Source organism: Pithys albifrons, chromosome 13 (assembly GCF_047495875.1).
Source record: "Pithys albifrons albifrons isolate INPA30051 chromosome 13, PitAlb_v1, whole genome shotgun sequence".
Classification (NCBI taxonomy): domain Eukaryota; kingdom Metazoa; phylum Chordata; class Aves; order Passeriformes; family Thamnophilidae; genus Pithys; species Pithys albifrons.
In genome coordinates this window covers 13527762-13542293 of record NC_092470.1, presented here as the reverse complement: position 1 = coordinate 13542293, position 14532 = coordinate 13527762, and the positions used below count along the sequence as shown (strand labels likewise).

The 14532-nt window shown below is 41.2% G+C and overlaps 2 long non-coding RNA genes across 3 annotated transcripts in view; one reads left to right on the top strand and one right to left on the bottom strand.

Annotated features, from left to right (window-relative positions):
* The first annotated feature begins 428 nt into the window (after positions 1-428).
* The window catches only part of LOC139678203 (uncharacterized), a 32469-nt gene continuing 18365 nt past the window's right edge, over positions 429-14532 (top strand). The window contains exons 1-2 of one of the 2 annotated variants that reach the window (XR_011698983.1): positions 499-513; positions 10937-11006. This is a non-coding gene — a long non-coding RNA (uncharacterized lncRNA). Of the gene's footprint in view, positions 514-10936; positions 11007-14532 lie in introns of both variants that reach the window. The other variant, XR_011698982.1, reaches the window with a different exon arrangement.
* On the bottom strand, positions 10324-13283 carry LOC139678205 (uncharacterized). The gene is made up of 2 exons (XR_011698986.1): positions 13041-13283; positions 10324-10602 (listed from the first exon to the last, which is right to left on the bottom strand). It is a non-coding gene; the product is annotated as an uncharacterized lncRNA (long non-coding RNA).

Genomic DNA, 14532 nt, shown 5'->3' with positions numbered 1-14532 from the left:
GAGAAACTCCCTAAGTTCGCAGTCACTCAAATGCCTAGCTCCATAATATAGCAGGTGAGGTTAAAATTCCCTTTCTGAGCAGCAGGAAGACTTATGCAGCTCTCTGCCCTGAGCACTGCGGGAGTCTCAGTCCTTCCAGTCTCCAAGGTCTGGGTCAGCACCCTCCCAACCCCTGCAAACATGCTCCATAGGACACCAGTCTTCCTCTACCAGCAATTTCTCTACCATTTGTGGAACAAGCAAAGAATACAGAGGAAAGCATCCCACCCCAGGAATGCTCCATGCTCTCCCTGTGTGCCTGGCTTTTGCAGCACTTCACCTGCTGAGCAGGCTTCCCTGTCTCACTCACAGTGTCCTTGGACAACCCTGCTGAGCCAGGCAAAGCCAAGGATTTCAGGGGTTAATACCCTGTTCAAGGTTCAAAGGCAGTTCAGGAAATGCTACCAGCTGAGAGCTAATAAGGCAAAGCTGAGCCTGGGCAAGCTCAAGGCTTTAGAAGGAAAGGAAGGAAAGGTAAGCGGGCTGTTTGCTTGAAACAGAGTGACATGGGGTAGGAAGAGAGAAGGTCTGTGATGGGTCATGTTATGTGCTGCTCTTATGCTTTTCAACACTCTGCTTTGGCACTTGCAGGATGGTCAGATCCGCACAGCAGGTACTATGGTCAGACTGGTCCTTCTCTGCTTTGGGCAGAGCTGTCTGTGCTCAGACCCTGCTGTAGGTTTGGTGACTCCTGCTCTAACCTCCCTGGACTCTGCTGATCTCCTCCTTTTTATCCTGCAGAAGCAACTGTGCTGCACTGGGGTCGGGACTGGTGCTGGGCAAGGGGGTATTGAACCACTAGGGCTCTTCAGTACTCCAGGCATCTAGAAAATCAAATTATTTTCTGGTGGGATCAGGCTCTAGTTTGCAGTCCTGGTTGGTTTGAGTTTTATTTGGTGGTGTGCCAGTGAGAATTTAGTTCTCTCTCTGAAACTAGAGTAGCTGGATTAATGACTTTGACAGAGCTTTCTGTACCAGCAAGGGGGGAAAGCAAATAGATTGGAAATATTCATTTAATAGCTCTCTAAAGCAGCTTGTCCACAAACCACTGCACATTCAGAATATGTAGCAGGGAGAGGGCATAATGTTTCAACCTTTTTTTTTTTAAATTGCTTACAAGCTCATGCTGAAAAACTCTCATGCTTGTACTCTCTAGTATAAATATGTCAATATTAAAATCATGCTGTTATTATACTTCTAAGTAATTTTCTATAAAGAGACTGCAGGATAACTCTGCCAGCATCTGTCTTGAATAGCTGAGTTTCAGCACAGCAGAAATCAAGGAACTAAGACCTGTTTCATCAAACAGAGTTTATATTTCTGTTTAATGTTTTTCTTTCTCTTCTGAACTGTTTACAAATGACAATTTAGCCTCTAGTCTTTGTCAACATGTTCCAGCCACAAAGTCTTCAAAGATGGCCAGAAGTGCTGCTTTCCTTTTGCTGTAAACACTAGAGATGAACTATATTGTTGAAAAACAAAAATTCAGGAATGAGTCAGAGGCATGAAAGCAAGTGATAACAATTAGGAACTGCTTCTCATCTTTGATGTTCAGGGAATTGTTTTAGGTATCTGTGTGACTACCCCAAGCTGTTTTTGTCCTGCATGTGGAGCTGGTCTGGAGGGAAGGCAGAACATCAACCTGTCTCAATTTGCAATGATGTGGAAAAATAAATTCAAGGGCTACTGAAGTGAAGTTTACATAAATGTTACAATAAGCTAACTTCTACAGACATATATGTTTATGCAAGAAAGCTAGAGATTTAGCTGTGTCTCTGGAACATGAGTCATTAGCTGCTTTACTATTGCTATTATCACATGTGTAAGTATATCCATGCTGGAAAAAGGCCAAGATTTCTGTGTAAGGAGTGGCAGGGTAAAAGAATCAACATCTATATTTAATGAAGCTACATCATATCCTTGTAACACTTTTTCTGAATTAAACTGCTTTAGCTTTAATTTTCCTTTACGTGACCGGACGAGAAGTCTCTTGGTATGCCCATAATTAATCATGAGCCCAAAGTAGGCTATTTCAGTTTGGCAGAGAGCTTAGCCATGCATATTCACTAAAACTTAGTTCAACCGTTACTTTTATTTCCTGATGATGGCACAGAGAACTGGGGAAAGGCCTCTTTACCTTGTAGTAATGGAAGGGTTGGATCAGGCTGTGATCTTCCTCTCCTGGCATCCTGTATCACCTACCAATTTCTGACTGAAAATGTTTTTACTAGAAAAACACATGAGAAACTGGGTACTGTGTGGTTTGTTTGTTTTTTTTTTGTTTGGGTTTTATTTTTGCTGTTTTTTTTTTCTTTTTAAGAAAGTGAAGGCATCAGCGCAGAAAGGTGAAGACTTCTTAATTTAACCATGAGAGAAAATATGGGGTACAGGAAGGCTAAGCTCTGCAATAAAAGCAGAGGAGCACAAAGGGCAGCAATTTTATTAAACACAAATAAAAACACATCTTCATCTTTCAGGGAGCAGAAAAGAATCATTCTAGGGGTGAATATGCCACAGGTGTCTTACAAAAAGAGATGGGACACACTACCAGGTGGGAAAACAGCACGTTGGCTCCAGTCTCTCACACACTGTGACACCAGCTGTCCCATGTAATGTGGGATTTCCTGTAGTACATTCACAGATCCTGCACCCCTTGTTAAAATGGTGTTACTTGGACAAAGGTTTTGGCAGAAACAATGTGCACAACTAGTCCCAGTCTGTTACATGTGGTGGCATTAGGTAATGTTACTCTCTAAAAGCCTCACTGGACTGCAGGACATGCAGGGCTCCTCTTCATCACCTCTGTGCCTCCTTGGTTCATGTGCCTTCCCGCCTGGGTCTCTCCCCTCCTTCCTAGCTCTCGTTGTGTCATGTTTATGAGTGGTCTGTCTCACATTCTAAAGGCTTCAAAGCTGGCAATCTTATGATTACTGCAGTTAGAGGAGACACAGAAACCCACCATTTCTACCACGTCTTTCTTTGGTCATTGTAACTCAAAAATATCCCATCATTTCCTCTATAGCATCATGTGGCAGAAATTGCTGTGAGATTAATGAAGACATTCAGCCTTAGTAAATAAGATGGTTCAGCCATCTTAATTTTCTCCAAGGACTTTATCACCTCAAATTTAAATCTGACTTAGAAAAGGCTGCAGCAGAGAGAAAACCTATGAGAGGAATGGGGTGGTTATTAAGAGCATGTAACTGGAATAATTCTTCAATTTCCATGCATGATGAAATGAATCTGTCCTGGCAGAGTTAGCCTGAGGAGATGATATGTTGCAGTACGTGCTTGTGAAATGTTTGTATCATCCAGGAGGAAAGACTAAACTATTTGTGTAGCAGCATGTTGGTAATACTTCCACATTTGATCTATTCCCTGAAAGTGGTTGGGTGTGTGGTTGTGCCAAGCTCCAGATGGTGGATTCACATACATATTAGGAAAAATTAGGTTTAGACCCTGATGAGGTGTTAATTTTTAAACAAATTCAAAATAGCTCAGAGCTAAGAATAATCTGCAATAGTGAGTCTTGCAGTAATCTAAGGTGAAAATATACAGATACTTCCATAAAACAGCTGCTCCATGACTGTGAGCCCTAATACTAAGTAAGTGCAGCAGACATCTGTTTTGGATCCTGCTGAAAAGTTGAAAAACAAAATCAGCTAAGAATGTGCAATCACACACTACAGAACAAAGTTTCTTGAGGAATGATGTAAGTGAAATTGGTCCCACCTTGGAGATAGATGAGAACCTCCAAGATATTCCCATTCCCACTTTCCTAAGGTGCACAAAGATGCTCAGAAATGGCATCTATTTGACCACTGGGTCTGGAGAACATTTAAAGGCAACTGTTTGCTCCTTTCTAATGTCCAGAGGCACAGAAACTCACAAGGCTCAAAGTTTGAGGGGGTGGTGGTGGTCAGAATGAATTGTCTTAAATAATTATCTTTTCTGGAATGGGTTCCACTGAGTTAAGGGAGTCTGGATCCTCCCTTCAGTGGTTGGCAGCAATAGGCTTCCCAGAGCTCTCAGTACTCAGCACTATTAGAACAAGTACTTTGGGGTTTCTTGCTGTTCTAAGATGACAACACATGACCAGTATTGGGTTATTTATTGCTTTGTTGTTGTTGTTTGTTTTTAATCTTTAATTTGAAACCTTTTGAATTTAACTTCTGAAATATGAAACTTTTCTGCTCATCGAGTCCAGGCTGTACCTGCTTTTATCACCTCGGAGAGTTCATTTGTATTCTTGTATGGTATTGTATCCCATTCTTATCAGTTGAAAGATTAGCTCTGGGAACTATTTGCCATTTGCCAGTGGATCCTAAAGCATATGATCCATTCAGTCAAGATCAAGAAGCTGTAATAAATGGGGCACTTTTTTCACTGACCCACTCTATCTACAAGGTTTGCTGAGGTGCTCAGAGATTAATGTAGACAGAAGGAAACACAGTGCAGGGACTGTGCCTTAACCACTCATTTTGATGTAGAGTATGTAGGAACAGTAGTTAGGGTGACAACCTGGGATTTAGGAAAGCTATGTTCAATTCCCTGTTTTGCCATGTGTGACATTACACCTCTGTGCCACAGCTCCAAGTCTATATAATGGGACAACTGTATTTTCCTGCTTCATGCAGCTCCTGGGAGAATGAATGTCTTTAAATCTGTAGTGTTCAGTTAACCTGACAATGAGATCATATGAGTGTATTGCATAGAGATGGTAGAATCCAATGAAGGTGGTTTTAAAATAATACTAACATCTATCTTCTTGAGCTTGATTCAATGAGGAGAGAATGTTCTTCATCTGTATTTCAGGCCATTCATCATCTTGCTGATCCATCCATCGTTCAAGATGTTCCTTGGCCCTGAAAACCCAAAAGAGCTTTGTCATGAACTGCATATTAGAAAAAAAATTCTTCCCTCTGACAAAACTTCTGGAGCTGACATTTTCTTAAGTATCTTATATTTTCTCCTAAACTAACACCAGTTAATAGAATACAGTGATGATTTCTACAAGGTGTCCTGTAACTCAGCCAAGTACTTTGCAGATTTTAATTTTGCTCGTCTTTCTAGACATCTTTCCTGGACTCTAGAGATAGGACAATTCCAATGATTAAGAAGTTCTGTTAGTATCAGCACTATTCAGAGTTTTGGCTGTTTTATCTCTGTCTTGCTTTTAGTCCCAGCTGAAATTAAGAAATAGAAAGGCATATTGAATGAGAGTGATTGTTATTAATTAAAAGAGAAAGTTATAAAGTTATTCAAAATTTTTGGTGTCTCAAAAAAACCCCTTTCAGGTATGTGATGTCTCAAGCTTCCTGAACAAGTGGATATCTATTCCTTCTTTATCTGAGTCCATTCAAGCATCCCACACAGTTGATATGGGCCCCATGTAGCTTTATCTGAATCAGTTTTCCCAAAGTCTTGAAGTATATAATTAAGCTCTTTAGTGACTGGGAAACTGCCACTAAATTTGAAACCTGTCATGGTAATTTCAAGGCTAAAAGAATTAAATTTAACAAGAGATATTATTCCTAATTATTACCCTATCTTCAGCTTTTTGCACTTCCCTACAGTCTTTAAAAGTTTTGTCCCTTTCATAGCCACCTGATCATCAGAATTTTAATTAAGGCTAATCAGGATGCCTGAACCATGACTGCCCATAGATCACTCTCTTTGGCTTAATAGTAGATGTTCATCTCAAAGACTCATTGTGTTTGTTACTTGGGGTGACACAGCTGTCATGGTTTCCAGTTTTGATATGGGTTTTCCTGAAGTTAGTTGAATTGAATGAGCTGAATTTAATTTGTAATTTCAGAGTGGATTACCATTTTCTATATTATGGCAGTCTTGCAACTGGCTAAACCCTTTTCGAAACATTTACTGTTGCCCTTGATGCCATATTTAGATGTAGAGTCTGACTTTTATCCCAGAGAAATATAGATGAACTGCTTATACTGGCTATTTTTTTGTTATTAATTTAGGTTATTGACTTCAGCAAATAACTTCATTGATTCCCCATAATTGCTGGTGTCATGTTTTTTAATGGTATGTAACAAACTCCTCTGAAGTTCTTAGTAGCATAGGTATTATTACAAAGGATAAATTCACGTATCTGGAGAAGGAGATCTATGCATGTCCTTCAAGGCGTGGATGTGCGTTAAATAACAGTGGTTGCACGTCCCAGCTCTCTCTGTGAATAGCAGAGGAAACGTTGGATGGGAGATATTTGTCACCAGTTTATTCCCATTTATGATATTGTTGTCTATCTCTAGTTTTCCTGTGGCAAATGTTTCACTTTAAAGCCATTGTTTTCTTTTTATTCCATTTTCAGTGGAGACACATAGTACTGCTCTTCAACAGCATAAAATACATTTTCTTGCCTGATCTTGTCCAGATGGGTTGTTGCAAGAGATCTAGTCCTGCAAAATGTTCATTCATAAAGATTTTTGAAGGCAGCATTGAAATTGGACTTGTTTTTGCAAAAGAGGGGTGTGTTGAGACACTCTGTGTAGTAAGACAGGATGGCAGGTCCCTGTCCTGGGTGACTTTCTCCCGAGGTTGAAATGAGCAGCTCAGTACTGGCTGCTCTTTGTCAGTGATACTTAAAGAAACACTAAACTTATCAGTAACACAATATATTATCTGAAGTTGAACAAGAAAGCAATTATGGTACCAGATTGCCATTAGCAGGTAGAAAAAAACAAGCCCAAGGCTTCTTTTGCATCTCAGCTTGTGGGCTGACATTCAGATAAGATAAAAACATCATAACTTCCAGTGATTAACTGTGAGACACTGGAAATGAGTGTTCACAAGTGAATTTGTCCTCGAATACAGCCTTAAATACTTTCATCTAGGCATTTCTTTTTGAATAGCACAGCCTTCTGTGACACCATGGAGCATTTTTATGGGCAGACTTAATTGAAACAGTCTTATTTATAGCAGTGAATATTCATTCTTGTTAAAGGTGATTCTGAGGGAGGCTAATAAATGTTCTCACTTTCCTTTGCATTAGCTAATGATCTGGAAAACAAATATACTGCCATTCCTTGGGAACCCAATCTTTCTATGCTGGATTATACTGGACGAAAGTTGTATTTCACCTTCTGTTTATTTATCATTCACATCTCTCCAATGCCTGAAGTTCTTGCCATGATACATCAGGCATAGCCCCAGTGTCCATGTCCCAGAGCTGGCAGTTTAACTCTGAGGTAGGCGACGACAGATGGAGCCAGAGAGACAAAGTAGTACAAGGAGGTATTTAGACTAAATCCATCAAAGCAACTGGCCATGGTTCTTGTGCACTAACATAGTGGGAAAGGATTGCAGCAGACGAGCGTTAAATGGGAGCCTTGTGGGATGCATGTGACATACTATGGTAAAATATTTCCTTTGATACTAAGAAAGACAATTTTAAGCAGTGAGTAAATTTTATCACTGATTAGTAATTGTTCTTTACAGTTCTCGGTTTAACTCTTCATGATTTGTCAGGTTAAAGATTGGCTTATCACATGTCAAAGGAGATATCAACCCCTTGTGCAGCTATAACACAATGTGGAGCTGCAGCTTTCCACAGGATGAGGCATCCCAGCATGGATGTGTGAGCTGTCCAAAGCTGCAAGCTGACTGTGCCTGGTTGTGTAAACTTTTCCTCCTGCAGTGATGATGTTTCATCATTTAAATTGCCACAACCAACCAGGAAACGGCAGTACCTTTTAACTCAGTTCTTTTACATAACTGAATGCAACATTGCACTTCAGTGAGGGATTTGGGGAATCTGAGCCTATCCTTGGCACTTACTGTCTTCTTTCTCAGCCAAGGAGAGAGGAGTGATACTGGCATAGGGAGTTGATGAATTCTGAGATTTCATGGACCAGTGCTTCCGTGAGCTGCCTGAAGACTTAAACTGTGTCCCCTGGAAAGTTTTTGCACTTGGGCTGCCCTTGCATGGGGGTCCCCAGCTCTTGTAAGGGAGGTCTCTCGGTAAAATGACTAACAAGAATGAAAAATTATCTCTAATGGTGCTTGGCAACTGATCTCAGTCTGCCTCATAGATGTGTACTGAACCCAGTCTCTATTCTCAACAAAAGCCTATAATAAATATTATCTAACCAGGAAAAGTGTAATGCAATGAAATTCATAGCTTAGTGCTGGGAAAGAGCTGTTGGCTTCCAAGATTTTTCAGGTACCCAATCTTGCCAACTCTTCTCTTAAAACGAGAGGTGCAAGACTTTCATTTATAGATGCCATTTTTTGCCTATGGTGAACTGTGCCCAGGTTAATTCAACTGAGACCACCTTCAGGGAGCACCAAAATGTGCTGCCTCTCCTTCAAAGCAGAGAGCTCATCTGAAAATCAGCCTGGTGTGAGGACTCCACAGCCACACAGTGGACATGTGGAATGCTATTCCTGATGTGTCCTGAGTAATGGCCAGGGTGTTACAAGTATTTATACACCCCAGCAATGTCTTACTTTTGGAAATCATACCAAGCTCTGGCAGAAGCAACTTTGGAAAGTCATGAACAGACCAGCAGTGGAATGAAAAGCCTCTTGCTCACACCATCCCTAATTCTTCTCTCTCCTTCCAAAAGTGCCTCCCTCTGTGAACTTTTGCAATTACCTGTCATTAGCCATTGACAATACAGGGAGAGAAAGCATAAATTGGAAACATGGATCATACACCAATTCAGCCTGTTTCTTCTGGCAATAAAAAAGTCTATGTTTCCCAGATACTCCTCTACATTTAGACTGAGAAGGAAGGCAGCAAAGGGAAAGTTGAACCATGAAGACTTTCACAATGAAGTGGTTTGTGTTTTCCTTTAAACAAGAGAATAATAAATTAGAAAATTTTCTTCTTAGAACTGTCTTATATCATGCATGTGTCTAAACCAGTTCTCCATACCCAAATGTGTGGAAGAAAGCTTGGTTTCTGGTGATGTGAGCACATCTGGCTGGCTGTGCAGCTCTAGTGCACATTGTGTGTGCTTGAGCAATCCTTATGTAATAGTTTGCATTTTACAGCTGAGGAAACAGCAATGGCCTGAGACAGTTTATGGAAAGGGCTGTATGAGACCATTGTAGTCACCTGTGTGACCTGCAAGATCCTTCCAGCCCTAAATTATTGAGCTCACAGGCTCAACAAGAGCTTTTATATTTTTTAGGGCTTCACATATTATAATGATGGATTAATTCGATGGAACAAAAGGACTTCTTTAAACAGACAGTAAGGATCTAAGAATCAAAACATCAGCTCCAAATATTCCATCCTTTTCACAATGCAGCAGAGGAGATGTGGATTAGCATTAGACTATACTGTCAGTTGAGCATTACAACAAAACCAACACTTGTGAGAACATGCAAGTATCTTTCAAAATCACATGAAAAACACCAGTCAGTGGTGATATCCTAGACCGAAATGAAGTAATCCAGGTAGGCTTGTAGGCACAGTGAAACAATACAAATTATTTCTTTTGAAAAAAATTTAAATTTTTTTCTGTTGCAGTGTTTCGTATAAGATTTTTATAGTGCTGTACTATAGTTGTAGTTTTTTCTGCATGAGATCCTTACAAGTACAACTTGATTAAGTTATGGAACTCTAAATTTAGTTTACAGAAAGTTTAAATAAGTCAAATGTATTTCACAGAAAGAATCGGATATCTGTGAAAACAAATGTGCAGTATCAACACACAGATTAAACATTGATGAATGCCCAAATTCCACATGGTAGTGAAACAACCTTTGGTACTCAGAATAACATCAAGGCCACATAGAAACAACTCAGCAAAAACTCAGGGAAGATCTGTTGCATCACAAATACTTTCAAATGAGCAAGATGTTACACTATTTATGTTATTGCATCTTTACAGGGGAGAAAAAGCAAGGCAGTTGATTGTGTGCTTTTGAAACTCTTTTCTCTTAAGCTGCTACTGATATGTTTGTAAAATAAGAAGCTCTCATCTGAGTTCCTGCTAAAATTGAGCCTCTGGAAAATGCATTGTGGTGCAACGCAATACATTGCAAATACCAAAGTCTCACAAGACTGGGAAGAAGGTAATGAATGTATGAAGTCACTGTCCCCTGTCTCTCTGGTGTAGCCAGCTGAGGTCTTGTCTGCCTGATGTGACTACAACAAAGCAGAATTTGCCCATAATAAGAAATGAAACAAACACAAATTCTAGGAAATAATTAACACTGACTTGTGAAAGTGTCTGTACTGCTCCCCACAGGCTAAAAAAGTCCCTCTCTTCCCAGAGTGACACAAATAGGCAAAATAAGGAAACTGGGTCTTAGGACAGCATTTTTTTTCCCTCCTTGAGTCTTCTCATATATTGAAAATACACGGAAGTGGAAGTAAGTTGAAAAGTACAGTTTCTGAGTATCGAAAGTCCAGTCCTGTCCTGGTGTTCTCCAGTTGTGTCACCACCAGCCAAAGACCCAGCTGCTCTTGAGGAAGTGAAGCTCTGTCACCTTGTCCACAGGGTTTTTCTCTTTGCTGGAAAACTTTCCTTGGACTGCATCTGTCTTTGGGTCAGACCTCCTTGGAGCCCCAAAGGCTCCTGGCAGCTTGGAAAGGAAATAACAGGAATGAGCTTTTTTCACTTCACAACTGACAGAAGAGTCCCTTGGTAATGGCAGGGTAATAACAAGCAGAACAGTTCAGATCAGAGGTCCACAAATCCGCTTGACTAACACAACTCAGGCCAGCAGCGACAGATAATGAAAGTTATTCGAAATAACAGCCCTTATTTTAGTAGTTAATACTTGTCTTCATTTCCTATAAGTTCTTTCTGTGAAAACTGTAAATACTCCATCCTTCCCAGAGTCTTTCCAGGGCTGCTGGAGGGAGTCTATAATATGGTGGTATTTAAGATTTTTTTTTCAATTCTATACTCAAAAGGTTGAATCCTCAGCTCTAATCTTCTAATGCCTGCTGCTTCTGGAGGAGAGACCATGCAATGTGCTTTGAGGTGAGACACCTGAAAAAGCTCTCTGGATATCTGAATAATGAAATACTGCCACTGATTGCCAAGGGGGATTTTTAGGACATAGCTTGAGAAATTTTTGTTGGAGTAGTGTTGGTGGAGTTGCCTCTGCCATGGTGCAGCCTGCTGGACTAAGGGACCTCAAGGGAGCTCCACCCTCCTTTCCATCATTCACCTTTACTTTCCTGCCTTGGTCACGGTGGCTTAGTGTTTTCTGCTTCCCATCCATGCCAGGTTTTAGAAATTAATATCTGATCCCACAGTGTCTTTGGGACCCACCCCTTCCTTCAGGCATGTTACTGCAGCCCTTCATATCAGGCAGGCACATGGATCATCCTGACCTGGAGAAGAACCTGTCCTCTTCACAACTGAGAGGGAATGTGTAAGATGAGGCCGTGAAACAAATCACATGTTTCTCTCTTTTCTACTTAGGAATTGTACAGGAATTCCCATGCTATCTTATTAACAGATAAAAGCTGATATTATCACTTGTCATGAGAAAGGAGGAGGAGGAGGACTGGAACATGATCTCCTGGGAAACACAATATAAGAACCTGCATCGCGCGAGCGGTTAGACAGGTGGATCCAACAGACTAAGATAATTTCCTTTTTTATGAATTTCAAGGGATAGCTAAATTAAACCCCATAGTGAGATCCCTGCTGAAGGCAGCTGTTTACAGATCTTTCAGAGTTACTGATTTCAGCCTTAACTTGTATTGAAGCCTCTCTTAAAGCAGAGATTGCTGCTGCTGGAAGTGCTACAGAAACTTGCCTCAGGCAGGTGCTATCTCTTCCAGTCCTTGGCAACTGCCACAGCTTGCTGCAGCTCCCTCATCTGAAGTGTGAAAGGACAAATTTGACTGGCTGGAGAACATCCATCCACAAAAAAAGGGAGTTTAATATTCACTGAGTGCCATCCATCAACACAGAAGTTCCCACTTTCAGACACGAATTGATTTATTCCTTCCGTTGTCCAGGACAAGCGTGGCAGATACCTTGCTCTCTCTAGGCTGCACAGCTCATCCAGGAGGCACTGACAAGCTAACAGGGTTTTATTTATCACTGTCCCACACTAGATAAGCTTCAGCCAGCTGGGACGATGTCCTGGGAATGGAGTGAGGGTGGGAACCCACAGCAAGCACAAACCCTTGACTTGAGAGACAGCTGCAGGGATAAGGAAGCTAGAAGCTTCCTGTGGATATGCTGACACAGCAGAGATGTGGAAACTTCTGTATCATCCATAGAAGTGAAAAGTTTTCCTTTCCTAGCCTGTTCCTGCCTACATTCATGTGATAGAAGGGGACAACCCCCAACAGTCCACAGCAAAATAGGCAAGAATAAGATCACTATTAAAAAAAAGTCAAGGAAAAAACCAAACACAAAACAGTAATGACTTGGCCAGTGCTGTTGTGGACAAGTGTTGGTTGGAATGTTTTTTTCTCCACAAGCACTTGGGGGGTATCCATTTGCTGCAAAGCATTTTCTCCTGAACACTCAAGATTTTTTGAAATGCTTTCAGGAAGGCAGCCAATTCCCACCTTCAGTTCCTCTCTGCCTTGTCCTTTCCCTGTGGGCTGTCCTTCAGCAAATAAATGCAAAGAGAGGGGAAGCTGGTCCTGCTGCCTCTGAAGGTCACAGACATCAAGGGGGTCATGACAGATCCCTGGGACAGTCTCTGAGCATGAGTTCCAGCAGCATCTCCCACTTGCTGCACCCATTGACAAAACACACGTATGTCAGCACTTCTGGAGAAAAATATTAATATTTGCATGTTCCACCAGAATGATCAGGCATCAAACACTCAGGAGGCACAATAAATGAGAGAAGACAAAAAATTGACTCAGAGACCTGAAAACAGTGAATCTTTTCTTCTTTGGGACAGCATGGCTCATATTAATCTCTCTCTCAGGCTAGACTCATATGGATGGGCTTTAAACTACCAATATGGAAGAAGCTTTAAACCAGCTTCATAGGTAACATGACCAGCTTGTACTCCAGTCAGACAGAAGTTCTACTCACCTTTTGGAGGAGGATGCATGTGGTAATGAGAAAATCATAGGTACCATAATTCCTTAGCAGCTTTTCAAACCAAGGCCATTTAAAGTAGCCTGATGGATGCTTCATTTTGTATCAGTGGCAGATTTGGCCTTTGGCCCATGGCAGAATCAGAAAGAGTGGAAACTGTCTCTGCTTATCTTTGTCTTCCTCCAATAGCTACACCAAACATCTCTCTGCTCTTAAATCTGATTTCCTCAGTGCTATTTCTGGTATAAAAGCACAGGGTCATTGAAGTTACACTGATTGCAAAAACAATGTAAAAGTGAGGAAAACAAGGTCTGTTCTTCCGTTAGCCAGTGTGTAATTTTTAACTGGAGTGAGCACATTGCCACAAACCTGTCAGTGAACAAAATGTACGGCGATCAGAAATACCTGGGGAGGATGTGCTTACTGAAGTGTGAAATGCCTCGGCTGCCACTCGAGCGGTCCTCGGTCCTCACAGCTCCAAGGACAAACAACCAGCATCTGTGGTAATGTTCTTTGCAGCATTCAGTGCAAGGGGCTGAATTTCAGGAGGCTGGTTGTGGAGTGAGCCCTTGCCGCTCTCACATCAGCTGTGGTTTTGTCTCGTGTGGGGCACGTCTCTGCCTTTGGGAAGGTTTCAGCACAGTTGTTTTCCCCCTTCACCCAACACCATCTCAGCCCAAGTAAATCTCAGTCTGTGAGGGACACAATTTTGGCTGCTGTAAACCAAAGTTAGATATTTCACACTGTAATCAGAACTGGCAACTTCAGTGAGCTTCTTTACTACTTAAAAGCAGAATTGATTGTATAGTAGCAAGGCTGAGATCATGAAGGAGCAATTCCTCTTGCACAGACCCATCAGGGGTAGTTACATGATCTGCTCTGCGAGATGTAATTTTAAAACAGTGGGACAGACAGCTAAGCATGCAACTAAACCTTGAAGGGATTTCTAGGATCCTCCCAAAGCCCCCCCAGTACACAATAAAAAGACCCATTGCTTGTGGATTTCTGGATGTACAGTTCTGGCACTTGGAGCTTTGCCTGTGCAGACAGCAGATGTTGTTCGTTGTTTGCAGTCTGCATTCATCTGTTTCTACTCCTTTCTGCTCATCTATAATCAAGTTCTTGAGCTACAAATCTGTTAATCGACAACCCACAGCCTTATGTTCATATCATAACCCATTAATCCTGGGCATGCTGTGTGTGGGGTTCCTATTTCTAGAACAGCGGAGAGGGGGTTAATAGCTGCTGCACACACAGTTTTAACACAAACATCTTGTGTTAAAGCTGGTCAAAATCACATCACTCAAGGTATTATGGGTAGCAATCAGCTATGGTCATAAGCAAATATGGACCTGTTGGACTATATCGCAACACATAACATTTGGTTATCCATTTCTTGAAATAACTATTAATTGTTCATTTGCCCTTTATAAAGTATTTTATACTCATCTTTCATATAAATCATGACTGTAATGTTAATGTCTAG